The sequence below is a fragment of the Canis lupus genome, chromosome X, assembly GCF_003254725.2.
Source record: "Canis lupus dingo isolate Sandy chromosome X, ASM325472v2, whole genome shotgun sequence".
Classification (NCBI taxonomy): Eukaryota; Metazoa; Chordata; class Mammalia; order Carnivora; family Canidae; genus Canis; species Canis lupus.
The window spans coordinates 86,289,384-86,303,785 of record NC_064281.1 but is presented as its reverse complement, the minus strand read 5'-3'; positions in this window follow the sequence as shown (position 1 = coordinate 86,303,785).

The following is a 14,402-nucleotide window of genomic DNA, read 5'->3' as shown; positions in this document are numbered from 1 at the left end:
TTGGTCTCAGAATTTTTTAAAATATTTATTTATTTGAGGGAGAGAGAGAGCACTAGCAGAGGGAGGGACAGTGGGAGAGGGAGATAAGCAGATTCCTCGCTGAGCAGGAAGCCAGATGTGGGGCTGATCCCAAGACCTCTAAGATCATGACCTGAGCCAAAATCAGGAGTCGGTTGCTCAACTGACTGAGCCATTCAGGTGCCCCTCAAAATTTTTGAAGTAGGCTCCACATCCAATGTGGGGCTTGCATTCATAAGCCTGAGACCAAGAGTCACATGCTATATGGATGGAGCCAGCTAGGTGTGCCTGGTCTCAGCTTAAGTTAAAGCAGTCTAAGCTCTGGGGATTGGTGAACGAAGAAGAAGAACTCTGAGCGTATCCTGTGTGAAATCTGTCTACCTCCATGTTGTCCCAGGGAAGCAGACTCCTGAGAAGCCTAAAAAGTCTGAGACTGTTCACACCTATTCTACATGAGTCCACTCTTGCACCAGTAATATTGAGCTACAAGTCCGAGGTCTTTGTCCCTAAGAACTTGCCTTTTGGAGTAGATTAATCTTTATTTCATCCCATCAAAAACTGTACGCTACAGATAAATTTATCATTTCTTGAAGTATCTTACTTGTTGGATGAAGGCTCTCTAAATCAAGTCTAATTTTAAAGGTTAAATAATTGTCAAAAGCTAAAGTGTAATATTAAAGAATACAAATGTCTCCAAAAAATTGAATGCCAGTTATAAACACACACACACACGATTTTTCTTAAAGACTGATCTCCTGTGGAATGTCTTTAGCGAGGAAGAGGATGGTGGTGCTGACAGGAATCAACTCATGATCTATCAATCCCCTCATTAAATAAGGTTGTGAGGAATTAAATGAAATGATTTGGGTAATGTGTCTGGCACAGAGTAATCATGTCTGGCACACCAATTATTGTTAAGCTGCCAGATTCAGTCAACTATATCTGGTCTCCTCATCAGTTACACTATGATTTTGAAATACAAGAACATTACAAGCCATTTTTTTTCAATTTCAGAGAAGCATCTACTAAAGATTACATTTTGAAAAAAAATCAACCCAATCACTTACATATATTACAATGAGACTGCATTACCCTTTTTCCAGGGCACTAGAGAGGACAAAACTGAGCTAGAAATCCTATGTGGAGAAAAAAAATGTAATATGAGGATTAGATTTGAACTTTAGATAAATATGGTTTAGAGGAAAACTTTTAAATAAAAATGTTAAAAGAGGGATCCCTGGGTGGCTCAGTGGTTTGGCGCTTGGCTTTGGCCCGGGGCGCAATCCTGGAGACCCGGGATGAATCCCACGTCGGGCTCCCGGTGCATGGAGCCTGCTTCTCCTTCTGCCTGTGTCTCTGCCTCTCTCTCTCTCTCTCTCTCTGTGTGACTATCGTAGATAAATAAAAATTTTTAAAAAATGTTAAAAGAGAATCAAAGTCTGAGAAAGAAATTAGGTTTTCTTCCTTATAAAAGCATCTACATTTTACTAATGCTATCCTGTTAGAATAAGAATACTGAATTACTGAGTTGTGAATTTTGGCCCTGCCATAGATTAGATTAACTGCTATATAATCTCAAACAACTCACAAACTTATGTTTTTCACGTGTAAAATGGGGTAGTGCTAGCTGACTTGAATAACTCATGGTGTATGATAAAGCTTAAATGAGATAATATATGTAAATGCATTTGGAAGAGTGTGAAGCTGTAAAAATAGAAAGAAATATTCTTTACTTTCCCTCTACCCATTCCATTCAAGCCTTCTCCCACAATTCTAGCACATACCCTTTTGGCCCTTTCCTAAACATTTAAAACAATAGCTTTCAAATATTTGTGTTTATTTCTATCAATGACACTCTTTATTCAAGTGAAATAAAGGGAAGACCAAGGAAATCCAAAATGTAATACAGGTCAGAGAAGAGCTTCTCATTTAATCTAGAATATGAGCTCAGCTGGCTATCCCTCATCCCTGGTCTGAGGACCCCAGGGGCCGGCCCACCAAACAACCAGAAAACTACTAATCAACCTAATGATTATAAAATGACTACCACCTGATTTGGTTCCACATTATTCAAAATATTTATGCACATTTTACTTACCACTTAGCTTCTCAGCTTTTCAAAGGCAGGAACCATGTTCTCTAATTATTCTGTACGTACAATGCAAGGCAAATTGACAGGCAGTGCAAATGCCATTCTTCCTCAAGTCTTAGATGTCATCAACTGTAAGATGCATATTATTTTATATACCAGGAGGAAAGAAAAACAAAGCTCCATTCTGACCATCTTTTTATAGTTTCTCACCATGATATATTGTTTTGTAATCTACAGATTAGCAAAAGATGAAAAACACCCAGAATATCCATTGTTGGCAATGGAAAACAGACTCTCAGATACTGCTGGTAGAAATGGAAATTATTACACACTTACTGAAAATTTGCCTCATTAATTCCTTTATTCAGTGAATGTCAGTTATGTATATAACAAAAATTTTAAAAAGCCCTGCCCCCAGTACCCCAGTAGAGCTTACATTCTTATAAGACAAAATAAACTAATAACTTAATATATATTGTTTCAGGTACTGATAAATGTTATGACAAAAAGATTGAGCAGGATAAGGGGGAAAAGAGTAGCAGGAGGTGCTACCTTAGATAGGGTAGTCATAGAGAGGTCTTTCCTGAATAAGTGGAAAAAAATTAAATAAGAAAACAGAGGTGACCATAGGAGCAAATGTGTCATTCAAGGGATGGCAAGGAGCCCAATGTGTATGAAACAGAAAACTTGAATTTCATAGATGTATTTGGGAAGCCATTGGAGGATTTTGAAAAGGTCTCCGGCAGAGTCTTGTTTGCATTTTTATTTTTTTATTTTTTTTTAATTTTTTTTAAATTTTTATTTATTTATGATAGAGAGAGAGAGAGAGAGGCCGAGGGAGAAGCAGGCTCCACGCACCGGGAGCCCGATGTGGGATTCGATCCCGGGTCTCCAGGATCGCGCCCTGGGCCAAAGGCAGGCGCCAAACCACTGCGCCACCCAGGGATCCCCTTGTTTGCATTTTTAAAGGATCACTCGTTATATGGTGCATACAGTAGGTCATAGAGGGGCAAAGGAGATAGGACTTAGGAGCCAGTTCAGCTGACATAGGATGATGTCTTGGACTATAATGGTTTAGGCAGAGATGGTAAGAGATTCTCAGATTTGGAATATATATATATATTTTTATAATTTACCAACATACAGAATAACACCCAGTGCTCATCCCGTCAAGTGCTCCCCTCAGTGCCCGTCACCCATTGACGCCCAACCCCACGCCCTCCTCCCCTTCCACCACCCCTAGTTTGTTTCCCAGAGTTAGGAGTCTTTATGTTTTGTCTCCCTTTCTGATATTTCCCACACATTTCTTCTCCCTTCCCTTATATTCCCTTTCACTATTATTTATATTCCCCAAATGAATGAGACCATATAATTTTGTCCTTCTCCCATTGACTTACTTCACTCAGCATAATACCCTCCAGTTCCATCCACATTGAAGCAAATGGTGGGTATTTGTCATTTCTAATGGCTGAGTAATATTCCATTGTATACATAAACCACATCTTCTTTATCCATTCATCTTTCGATGGACAGCGAGGCTCCTTCCACAGTTTGGCTATTGTGGACATTGCTGCTAGAAACATCGGGGTGCAGGTGTCTCGGCATTTCATTGCATCTGAATCTTTGGGGGAAATCCCCAGCAGGGCAATTGCTGGGTTGTAGGGCAGGTCTATTTTTAACTCTTTGAGGAACCTCCACACAGTTTTCCAGAGTGGCTGCACCAGTTCACATTCCCACCAACAGTGTAAGAGGGTTCCCTTTTCTCCGCATCCTCTCCAACATTTGTTGTTTCCTGCCTTGTTAATTTTCCCCATTCTCACGGGTGTGAGGTGGTATCTCATTGTGGTTTTGATTTGTATTTCCCTGATGGCAAGTGATGCAGAGCATTTTCTCATATGCATGTTGGCCGCCATGTCTATGTCTTCCTCTGGGAGATTTCTGTTCATGTCTTTTGCCCATTTCATGATTGGATTGTTTGTTTCTTTGCTGTTGAGTTTAATAAGTTCTTTATAGATCTTGGAAACTAGCCCTTTATCTGATACATCATTTGCAAATATCTTCTCCCATTCTGTAGGTTGTCTTTTAGTTTTGTTGACTGTATCCTTTGCTGTGCAAAAGCTTCTTATCTTGATGAAGTCCCAATAGTTCATTTTTGCTTTTGTTTCTTTTGCCTTCATGGATGTATCTTGCAAGAGGTTACTGTGGCCGAGTTCAAAAAGGGTGTTGCCTGTGTTCTCCTCTAGGATTTTGATGGAATCTTGTCTCACATTTAGATCTTTCATCCATTTTGAGTTTATCTTTGTGTATGGTGGAAGATAGTGGTCTAGTTTCATTCTTCTGCAAGTGGATGTCCAATTTCCCAGCACCATTTATTGAAGAGACTGTCTTTCTTCCAATGGATAGTCTTTCCTCCTTTATCGAATATTATTTGGCCATAAAGTTCAGGGTCCACTTCTGGGTTCTCTATTATGTTCCATTGATCTATGTGTCTCTTTTTTTTTTTTTTTTTTTTTTTTTTTTTTTGCCAGTACCACACTGTCTTGATGACCACAGCTTTGTAGTACAACCTGAAATCTGGCATTGTGATGCCCCCAGCTATGGTTTTCTTTGTTAAAATTCCCCTGGCTATTTGGGGTCTTTTCTGATTCCACACAAATCTTAAAATAATTTGTTCTAACTCTCTGAAGAAAGTCCATGGTATTTTGATAGGGATTGCATTAAACGTGTAAATTGCCCTCTGTAACATTGACATTTTCACAATATTAATTCTGCCAATCCGTGAGCATGGAATATTTTTCCATCTCTTTGTGTCTTCCTCAAATTCTTTCAGAAGTATTCTATAGTTTTTAGGGTATAGATCCTTTACCTCTTTGGTTAGGTTTATTCCTAGGTATCTTATGCTTTTGGGTGCCATTGTAAATGGGATTGACTCCTTAATTTCTCTTTCTTCAGTCTCATTGTTAGTGTATAGAAATGCCATTGATTTCTGGGCATTGATTTTGTATCCTGCCACGCTACCAAATTGCTGTATGAGTTCTAGCAATCTTGGGGTGGAGACCTTTGGGTTTTCTATGTAGAATATCATGTCATCGGCTAAGAGGGAGAGTTTGACTTCTTCTTTGCCAATTTGAATGCCTTTAATGTCTTTTTGTAGTCTGATTGCTGAGGCCAGGACTTCCAGTACTATGTTGAATAGCAGTGGTGAGAGTGGACATCCCTGTCTTGTTCCTGATCTTAGGGGAAAGGCTCCCAGTGCTTCCCCATTGAGAATGATATTTGCTGTGGGCTTTCCGTAGATGGCTTTTAAGATGTTGAGGAATGTTCCCTCTATCCCTACACTCTGAAGAGTTTTGATCAGGAATGGATGCTGTATTTTGTCAAATGCTTTCTCTGCATCTAATGAGAGGATCATATGGTTCTTGGTTTTTCTCTTGCTGATATGATGAATCGCATTGATTGTTTTACGAGTGTTGAACCAGCCTTGTGTCCCGGGGATAAATCCTACTTGGTCATGGTGAATACTTTTCTTAATGTACTATTGGATCCTATTGGCTAGTATCTTGTTGAGAATTTTTGCATCCATGTTCATCAGGGATATTAGTCTGTAATTCTCCTTTTTGGTGGGGTCTTTGTCTGGTTTTGGAATTAAGGTGATGCTGGCCTCATAGAACAAATTTGGAAGTACTCCATCTCTTTCTATCTTTCCAAACAGCTTTAGTAGAATGGGTATGGTTTCTTCTTTAGACGTTTGATAGAATTCCCCTGGGAAGCCATCTGGCCCTGGATTTTTTGTCTTGGGAGGTTTTTGATGACTGCTTCAATTTCCTCCTTGGTTATTGGCCTGTTTAGGTTTTCTATTTCTTCCTGTTCCAGTTTTGGTAGTTTGTGGCTTTCCAGGATGCGTCCATTTTTCCTAGATTGCCTAATTTATTGGCGTATAGCTGTTCATAATATGTTTTTAAAATAGTTTGTATTTCCTTGGTGTTGGTAGTGATCGCTCCTTACTCATTCTTGATTTTATTAATTTGAGTCTTCTCTCTCTTCTTTTTAATAAGGCTGGCTAATGGTTTATCTATCTTATTAATTCTTTCAAAGAACCAACTCCTGGTTCTGTTGATCTGTTCCACAGTTCTTCTGGTCTCGATTTCGTTGAGTTCTGCTCGAATCTTTATTAACTCTCTTCTTCTCCTGGGTGTAGGATCTATTTGCTGTTTTTTTCTCTAGCTCCTTTATGTGTAAGTTTAGCTTTTGTATTTGAGTTCTTTCCAGTTTTTGGATGGATGCTTGTATTGCGATGTATTTCCCCCTCAGGACTGCTTTTGCTGTATCCCAAAGATTTTGAACGGTTGTATCTTCATTCTCATTAGTTTCCATGAATCTTTTTAATTCTTTCTTAATTTGCTGGTTGACCCTTTCATCTTTGAGCAGGATGGTCCTTAACCTCCACGTGTTTGAGGTCCTTCCAAAATTCTTGTTGTGATTTAGTTCTAATTTCAAGGCATTATAGTCTGAGACTATGCAGGGGACGATCCCAATCTTTTGGTATCAGTTCAGACCCGATTTGTGACCCAGTATGTGGTCTATTCTGGAGAAAGTTCCATGTGCACATGAGAAGAATGTGTATTCAGTTGAGTTTGGATGTAAAGTTCTGTAGATATCTGTGAAATCCATCTGGTCCAGTGTATCATTTAAAGCTCTCGTTTCTTTGGAGATGTTGTGTTTAGAAGATCTATCGAGTGTAGAAAGAGCTAGATTGAAGTCACCAAGTATAAGTGTATTATTATCTAAGTATTTCTTCACTTTGGTTATTAATTGATTGATATATTTGGCAGCTCCCACATTCGGGGCATATATATTGAGGATTGTTAAGTCCTCTTGTTGGATAGATCCTTTAAGTATGAGATAGTGTCCCTCTTCATCTCTCACTACAGTCTTTGGGGTAAATTTTAGTTTATCTGATATAAGGATGGCTACCCCTGCTTTCTTTTGAGAACCATTCGAATGGTAAATGGTTCTCCAACCTTTTATTTTCAGGTTGTAGGTGTCCTTCTGTCTAAAATGAGTCTCTTGTAGACAGCAAATAGATGGGGCCTGCTTTATTATCCAATCTGAAACCCTGCGCCTTTTGATGGGGTCATTAAGCCCATTCACGTTCAGAGTTACTATTGAAAGATATGACTTGTGTCACCATTATATCTATTCAGTCCTTGTTTTTGTGGACTGTTCCACTGAACTTCTTCTTAAAGGGGAATTTTAAGAGTCCCCCTTTAAATTTCTTGCAGAGCTGGTTTGGTGGTCACATATTCTTTCAGTTCCTGCCTGTCTTGGAAGCTCTTTCTCTCTCCTTCCATTTTGAATGAGAGCCTTGCTTGATAAAGTATTCTTGGTTGCATGTTCTTCTCATTTATGACCCTGAATATATCCTGCCAGCCCTTTCTGGCCTGCCAGGTCTCTGTGGAGAGGTCTACTTTTACCTCCTCCCCATAAAAGTCAGGGATTTCTCGTCTCTTGCTGCTTTAAGGATCTTCTCTTTATCTTTGGAATTGGCAAGCTTCAGTATTAAATGTTGAGGTGTTGAACGGTTTTTATTGATTTTAGGGGGGGGGGATCTCTCTATTTCCTGGATCTGAATGCCTGTTTCCCTTCCCAGATTAGGAAAGGAAATCAGCTAGGATTTGTTCAAATACATATTCTGGCCCTCTGTCCCTTTCGACACCCTCGGGAACCCCAATTAAACGTAGGTTTTTCTTCCTCAGGCTGTCGTTTATTTCCCTTAATCTATCCTCATGGTCTTTTAATTGTTTGTCTCTTTTTTCCTCAGTTTCCCTCTTTGTCATCAACTTGTCTTCTATGTCACTTGTTCTTCCACCTCGTCGTTAGGACTTCTAGTTTGGATTGCATCTCATTCAATTGATTTTTAATTTCTGCCTGATTAGCTCTAAATTCTGCAGTCATGAAGTCTCTTGAGTCCTTTATGCTTTTTTCTAGAGCCACCAGTAGCTGTATAATAGTGCTTCTGAATTGGCTTTCTGACATTGAATTGTAATCCAGATTTTGTAACTCTGTGGGAGAGAGGACTGTTTCTGATTCTTTCTTTTGAGGTGAGGTTTTCCTTCTAGTCATTTTGCTCAGTGCAGAGTGGCCAAAAGCAAGTTGTATTGGGAAAAGGAGAAAAAGAGAGGAGAGAAAGAAGGAAAGAAAAGAGAAAAAGAAAAAAGAGAAGAAAAGGAGAAAGAAAAAGAAAGAAAGGAAAGAAAAAGGGTGGGGGAAGGAAACAAATCAAAAAGCAAAAAAAGAAAAAGAAAAAGCACGGGGGAGTATCATCTCATTCTGTATACTTTTAAGTCCCTTGGCTTCCCCTGGAAGTTGTCCGTCTAGCTGGTCTTCTGGGGGAGGGGCCTGTTGTGCTGATTTTCAGGTGTTAGCACTTGGGGGAGCTGCTCTGCCCCCTGCCTGGTGCGGGGCTCAGTGGGGGTTGTTTACCCCGTGAAGCCCCAGGAGGAACAACCGCAGTGGGGGGGGGCAGCTCTGCAGCCCTGAATTCAGCCCCCGCAGTAACTCCGGAGCTCTCAGTCTGCAGGGCCTGGAGGCTCCGGGGCGGGGCCGCTGATCTGCTCAGCTCGGGGCAGGAGCGTCCTTGCTGTCCTGGGCCCTCCCGGCCTCTGCCTGTCCCGGGGGGAGGCCGGATCCTGGGCTGTGTCCCGGCGCCCTGTGCTCCCGGGCCTGCGCTGTTGGATTCGCGCTCCCGCCCCGGAGCCCCCTCCGCGGAGCTGCCGCCCGAGCCCCTCCGAGCTGCTCCGGGTCCCGCCGTGGCGCTGCAACCCTTAGGGAGCTCGGCGCACTCTCCCGGGGCACAGCTGCTCTGTTAGTGTCCCAGGGAGCCCGAGGGCATCCCCGCCCTCCTGGGTCCTGCTCCAACTCCCTGCGAGCCCCTTTCCGCCCGGGAAGGTCGGTGCAGCTCCTGCTTCTCCGGGACGGGGCTCTCCTGTCCTGGGGACACTCGCCCCGGCCTCAGCCCGGCTCCTCGCGGGGCCCCTCCCCCTTGGAGGCCTTTGTGTCTTTATTTCTTTTTCCCCGTCTTCCTACCTTGATAGAAGCGTGAACTCTTCTCACTGTAGCATTCCAGCTGGTCTCTCTTTAAATCTCAGGCCGAATTCGTAGACTTTCAGGATGATTTGAAGGTTTTCTAGGTAATTTGGTGGGGACAGTTGATTTGTGGACCCTACTCTTCCGCCATCTTGCCCCTCCTCCCTGGAATATATTTTGAAGGTAAATCTGAAGGAATTTGCTGATGGATTAGATTTGGATGAAGGGAGAAAGAGAAGACTTAATGATTCAAGAGTATTCTTCATTGTTTGGCTTAAGCCACTGAGGGTGGGTAAGATAATAAATGAAGAGCCGACTAAGAGGTGGAGTAGGAATGAAAACATTGATTTGAGACAATATTTAAGTTCCAAATGCCTATCAGCTATCCAAGTGGATAGTCTGGAATTCAGGGAAAGGTCAGAGTTGGAGATACAAATTTGGAAGTCATGGGACCAGCTGAATTATGTAGAAAGTCGTTGTAAATAAAGAAGAGTTCCACGGTGCGTGGGTTGCTCAGTCCCTTAAGTGTCTGCCTTCAGCTCAGGTTGTGATCCCAGGGTCCAGGATGGAGCCCTGTGATGGGCATCCTGCTCTGCGGGGAGCCTGCTTCTCCCTCTCCCTCAGTCTGCCTCTCCTCCTGCTTGTTTCTCTCTCTCTCTCTCTCTCTCTCTCTCTCTCTCTCTCTCTCTCTCAAATAAATAATTTTTTTAAAAAAGAAGAGTTACAAGGGCTGATCATTTGAATATTAGCAAGAGTAGGAGGATCCAGCAAAGGAGATAGGAGAGTTAGTGGATTAATCAATGATTAAAAGGAAATGGGTTAAAAAGAAAAGCCAACGAGTTAAAAGGAAAACCAAGAGAATAATGGCATCCCCAAAGCCAAGGAAAGAGTGTTGCAAGAAGGATTTACCAAATTGCCAACTATACATCCAAAGCCTCAAGAATGTTTTACCCATTGACCATCCCCTAGCAATTTATCCTGTAGAAATATTCATGTACATGTACAAGGATGTAGTTATGAGAATATTCATTAGACCCTTCTTTAGAGTAGAGTAACTATAAACTGCCAAAATGTTAACAACACAGAATTAAAAAAAAACAATAATTAGAATTCCTCCATATGATGACAAAACAATATGAAAGCTAAAAATGAAAATAATGTTCTTTTACACATTTCCTTGAAAGATTGTCTAAGATAAAAAACAAAATAAAAATCATGTGTTACATTTATATCAAATCAGTATCTATATAGCACAATACCACTTTAAAAAATAATCTATAATCTATGTGAGTTTACATGTGTACAGAAAAAAATCCTAAAGAGTTCACACCAAATTAACGGTGATTTTCTTTGGGTGATTTTCATTTCTTTAAATTTGCTACATTGTCTGAAGCTATTTCCATTTTAAGAAAAAAAATTCATATACTCTATTGAGCCTTCATCACTTGTACTGAAAGTGAGAAGCCAATATCCTTCCTTGAATCGACTCACAGATGTCACATTTTACCACTCTATGAATTTGCATCTAAGTCTAAATGCAATGCATATATTATGCACTTTCCATGTACACCCCTCCCTGGAAAAATACAAATTACTATAGATTAAACCATATGAAATTCTGATATTCAACCACTTCCGGCCTATAAAAAGAGCAATTTCATGTAGTCTGATCTATTATTTGAAGTCTGACCTAATACTATGTTTCAAGATCTGGGAGACTCTAATCTAATAGATCACTTCATAAATACTGATTCTTTCTCTCTGTCCATCATCCTCAGAGGTTCCATCCCCAAAGCAACTGTGCTGTAATGAAAAGAGCTCTAGACTGAGGGTTAAGCAGACAATTTTTAAAACTTTATTGAGACCTACCTGAAATAAAATAAAATGCACATAGCAGAAGTGTAAAATTTGATTAGTTTTGACATATGAATATAGCTATGAAAGCACAGCACAATTAAGATAAGAAACACTTCAATCATCCTAAAAAGATAATTTTTTATTTAAAAAATTTTATTTGAGAGACTGAGAGAGAGGGAGAGAGCATATGAGCGGAGGGGCCCCCAGCAGAGGAAGAGGGGGAAGCAGACCCCACCACACTCTGATGAGCCCGGAGACTGACATGGTTCTACAGGGCTCAATCCCAGGACCCTGAGATCATGACCTGAGTCAAAAGCACTGACTGAGCCATCCAAGTACCCCCTAAAAAGATGATTTGTGCAGCGTTCCATCCTTTCCACCTCCATTCCCAATCAACTACTGACCTATTTTCTGTCATTATAGATTGGGTTGCATTTTTTAGAATTTCATGTAAATGGAATCATAAAGTATGTACTCTTTGCTGTCTGGCTTATTTATTTGACTCATCACAATTATTTTGAATACACTAGTGTTGTTTTGAGCTTCGGTACTCAAAAATTTCAAAACTCAGTAGAGGTCATTGCTCTTTATTGGTGATCATTTATGACAGCATGGACTCATGGATGTTTATTCTTTGAGCTATAATTGGACACTATTGCCTTTATCTTGTTTAAATTTTCCAGCTTTGGCCACTGGGAACTCTTTCAGTTAGGTCCTGTGTCTCTTTGACATATCCCAATCATCAACAGGTTTTTCTCGATGTTGCTTACTCGTTTCCTTGCTTTGTGGCAGTACAAAATATTCCAAGCTTATATTGTGTATTTATTCCCTGGCCCTACAGTTAGATATTTTTTCCAAGGGCCTGGGGTTCCTTTCATTGGAGAATGATATTAGTAACCAAGATGTGAGGACCAGGTATACTCATTTTTTTTCTTTTTGCAGCCTGTTCAAATTTTCAGCCACAGCTTTTGAAAATACTATTTTTTTCCATTTAATTGCCTTTGGAACTTGGTCAAAATTCAATTTGCCAAAAGGAAGGAAATCCTGACACATGCAACATGGATGAATCGTGAGGACATTATGCTACACAGAATAAGGCAGGCAGTCACAAAAAGACATGTACTGTAGGATTTCACTTATATGAGGTCTCTAGAGTAGCCAGATTCATATAAACAGGAAGTAAAAGAGTGGTTTCCAGGGGCTGGAGTGAGAAGAAAATCAGCAGTTATTTAATGGGTGTAGAGTTTTAGTTTGGCAAGGTGAAAAAGTAATGGTGATTAGCGGCACAACAATATGAATATACCTAACTCTACTGAACTATATACTTAGACATGGTTAAGATGGTAAATTTTACATTATGCATTTTTACCACAATGAAAATAGTATTTAAAACGTATGAAATAACAAAGAAATAAAGTAGACATAACCAAAAAAATCAGCCTTCCATATCTTTGTAGGTCTATTTCTGTACTTTAGATTCTGTGCCAATAATCTGTGTGTTTATCCTTTCACCAATACCATCATGTCTTAATTACTGCAGCTTTAGAATAAGTCTTGAAATCAGCTCTCATGAGTCCTCCAACTTTTCCTGCTTTTTCAAAGTTGTTTTTTCTATTTAAGGTCCTCTGCATTTCTACAGAGTATTTTTGAAACAGCTTTTCTATATCTACAAATATCCTGCTATGATTTTACTGTGATTGAACTGAATCTATAGATCAGTTTGGAGAGAACTGAAATGTAACAATATTGAATCTTTTCATCCATGTTCAGGAATTTTCAGCAAATAGATAAGCATATTTTGTTAAATTTATGTATATTTTATTCTGTGTGTACTGTTAGAAATGGCATTGACTCTTAAATTTTGTCTTCCCATTGTTCACTATCAGCATTTGGAAATATAACTTACTTTTGTATATTGACCTTGTTTGTAGATTTCTTGGTGTATTTTCTATTTAGAAAATCATGGCATCCATGGATAAAGGCAGATTTTCATTCTTCCTTTCCAATTTGTATATATTTGTATATATTTTATATTTTGTATATATTTTATTTGTATATTTGTATATATTTTATTTGTATATATTTGTATATATTTTATTTCTTTTTCTTGCCTCCTTTCACTCAAAAGAACATCAAGTATAAAGTTAAATAAGATTTTCAAGTGGACACTATTCCCTGATTCCACATCTTAAGTAAAAAATATTCAGTTTCACGCCATTGAGTATGTGATTACTTGAGAAATGGTTTCCTTGTTTTGTTTCTAGGTGTTTTGTTTTGTTTTGTTTTGTAAATAAAGTCTCCTTATTAGGTTGAGTAAATTTCCCTCTGATTCCTTGTTTGTGGATAATTATTAAAATCATGAATTGATGTTGAATTTTGTCAAATTCTTCTTCCTACCTTTTTTGATATGATTGTATATTTTTTCTTCTTTAATCTGTTATTATGGTGAATTAAATTTATTGATTTTCAGTGACAAATCATCCCTATAATCCTGAGATAAATTTTATTTGCATCTGATGTATTATCATTTTCATATATTGTTGATTTTTATTTGCTAATATTTTGTTTAGGGTTTTGCAACTATGTGATGGACCCTGGACTTCTAATTTTTAAATTTTTTTTTCTGATTCGATATCAGGGTGACATTGACATGTTTTTCCTGTAAGAGATTTTATAGATTTAGCACCAGTCCTTTCTTAAATGATTGATAGGATCCTCCAGTGGAGCCATCTGGACCTAGAGTCTTATTTTTGCAAGTTTAACTATGAATTCAAATTCTTTAATAGATATAGGACTATCTAGTTACTTATTTTCTCTTGAGTGAACATTAGTAGTTTGTGTCTTTTAAGAGTTGGTTCAATTAAAGTTTTAGATTTATAATTTATAAATTTATAATTTATAATTGTCTTTACTATTCCGTTAATATCCTTTTATGCCTGTATGTTCTATAGCAATATCCTCTCTTTCATTCTTGATGTTGGCAATCTGTCTTCACTCGATTTTTTGTTAGTGTTGCTACAGATTCATCAGTTACTGAAATTTTCAAAGATACAGCTTTTAGTTTCATTGATTTTCTCTATCGTTTTTGTTTTCACTTTCATTGATTTCTCCTCTTATCTTTACCATTTCCTTCTTTCTGTTTTCTTTGAATTTAATTTGCTTTACCAATTTCTGAAAGGTGGATGCCTAGATCCTTACTGGGAAACCTTTTTTTTTCTTTTCTAAAAGATGCATTTAGTGCTGCATACTTCCCTTGAACAACTACATTAGATGAATTGCACAAATGTTACAATTTAAATTTAATTTAGGCTGGGACACCTGAGTGGCTCAGAGGTTGAGCATCTGCCTT